This window comes from Nicotiana attenuata, unplaced genomic scaffold, assembly GCF_001879085.1.
Source record: "Nicotiana attenuata strain UT unplaced genomic scaffold, NIATTr2, whole genome shotgun sequence".
Classification (NCBI taxonomy): Eukaryota; Viridiplantae; Streptophyta; class Magnoliopsida; order Solanales; family Solanaceae; genus Nicotiana; species Nicotiana attenuata.
Genome location: NW_017671385.1, coordinates 278,104 through 280,742, shown reverse-complemented (window position 1 = coordinate 280,742; position 2,639 = coordinate 278,104).

The window sequence follows — 2,639 nt, the reverse complement described above, 5'->3', positions numbered from 1 at the left end:
AAAGGTTCTCATAATTAAAAAAAATTGTTTAATTTAATGGATAATATTTTTTTATTCTTTAATTAAATGTCCAAGTTTAAAATGGATGTTGTAAGATTTTGGATTTGCTTCGTATATATAATTTCCTTTAATTTAGGCGACAAAATTGTTAGATAGTTATTGTCATGTGGAGTAATTAATTAATGTATACTACATGTAATTTTACAACTGAAGTATATAGTATTAAGTGTTCTTTAGAGGAGGTATACGGTATAAAGTTCCCTATATTTTAGGCTTTAATAAAGAGAAACTTTCAGAAACCACTATGTTTTAGTGGTTATTAGCTAATTGTAGCTACCATTTACTATATTACTTCCTATAGCTATGTTTTCAGATTTTTTAGAGTGTATTCGATGTATTTAAGCTACTGTATTCATGAATACAGTAGCATTTCTAGGCGTGAAATTACAGCTAGACAGATTTTTGTATTCGAGTGTATTCGACTGTATCCATGGCGTGAAATGTGGGATTTACAGCTTGTATTCGACTGTATTCAACTGTATTCACGGCGTGAAACAAGGGGTTACACTGTTTTTAAACGGAAAGTGAATCAATTAACATAATAGACTCCTAATATAACTCAACAAACTCAATTATAACACACAAATTTTGTATTTCCAGTTATAAAATAGATTCTCAACCAAAAAACACCCCAAAAACATAGCAATCTTCAGAGAAATTATATAATACATCTGAATACATAACTTATATTAATTGAAAACAAACATATGAATACATTCATGGAATATAGCGAGACAGTGAATACAATAAAATACATAGAATACAGCGGGATATATTGAAAATACAATGAAAAAAAAAGACAATGAATATAATGAAATACATAGAATACAGCGAGATACATTGAAATACAATGGGAAAAAAGACAATTAATACAATTAAATACACCGAGATACATTGAAATACATTGAAATATATTAACAGAAAATTCAAGTTTCTCAGCCCCCAACTCCGTTGTCTTTGTTCAAGAACAACCCTAATATCGTCTCGTTGAAGCAGCATCAGTATCCAGTCCTCGCTCGCCGTCATCATTGCCTCCGGTTGTCGACGATCCAGCACCGCCTTTAATTACAACTGTTGTTGCATCGGAGATCGTACGTGATTGAAGTTTCCATGGAGGTAATGAGCACAAAGCAAAATTACCACCTATGAAATTCACTCTCCAAAATTTACACTCTCAAAATCAACTCTGCTTTCTAATATTTTGTCAACGTATATATCATTGACAAATTGCTTCCTATTTGCTTATTAGATAAGGATCTAAACTTTCCAGCTAAAATCGTACTAATTTCGTGTTTTCTTGTAGTGTATAGATCTTAAAATACAGTTGAGATATTTCAAGAAGGAGAGGATATGAGATCGGGAAGAAGAGAGAGATGGAGAATAGACATGGGGTAGGGGATAGGAGAAATTTGAGGGGATATGAGAGAGAAAAATAATACAAAGCTTATTTTATGGCTGAAGGGTAGGAGGTGACCATAAATAGATATTTGGCTATAAAAAATCAAAAGGTAGCTATGAAATATAATTTTTTTAAAAGGGTATTTATTTAAAATAAATAAGGTATCAACCTTTGCTATAGGAGGTAACTAATCCTTTAATAAACCCATTAAGAAGGAGCTGCGAGACTGTGGATCACGCAGGGTTTCGATACGAGCCCACTACTTAACCTTTTGCAGAGGGGGCATTTGAATCTATACTCGCTTTTTGTGCCACATTTTAACCTGTGCCCGCTTTGCAAAAAAAATTGCAAGCGTACCCGCTTTTTCACATAACTTCAGCACTCGTGGCTGAAGTAGCAAAGGCAATTACACAAAACTTCAGCATTTTAGTAGCCGGGCCTGAAGTTCAGCTCTAGAGCTGAAGTTTTTTTTTTAACTCGCGAACTTCAGCTCTAGAGCTGAAGTTTTATTTTATATGTTTTTGTTTAGTAACCAGGAAACTTCAGCTCTAGAGCTGAAGTTTGCCAGTTATAAAATAAAATCTTCAGCTTTAATGCTGAAGTTTTTGTTTAGTAACCCGGAAACTTCAGCTCTAGAGCTGAAGTTTGCCAGTTATAAAATAAAAACTTCAGCTCTAGAGCTGAAGTTTTTGTTTAGCTGAAGTTTTTGTTTAGTAACCCGGAAACTTCAGCTTTCCCAGTTATAAAGAGAAGCTGAAATTTTTTAAAAAGTGGGTACGGATGCAAACAAAAAGACAAAGCGGCTACAGGTTAAAAAGGGGCACCCAAATAGAACGCCCCGTGCAATTTTTACTTCCCAGAGCCTATTACCATTTCTCCATGGGCCTGCTGGTGGATGTCAAGTTTGGGACCATTTTGGTCACTCTACTGTGATGAAACGGATTCTTGTTTGAATGGAACGATGGGTTGAATATTGGACTTTTTCACTTTTAGCCCGCGACAAAAATTATTTATATTTGTTAGCTGAAAAAGTGTATAAAATTTATAGTATAATTTTTGTATATAACATATAGTATGTATGTATGTATGTATGTGTGTGTGTGTGTATATATATATATATATATATATATATATATATATATATATATATATATATATATATATATATATATATATATAT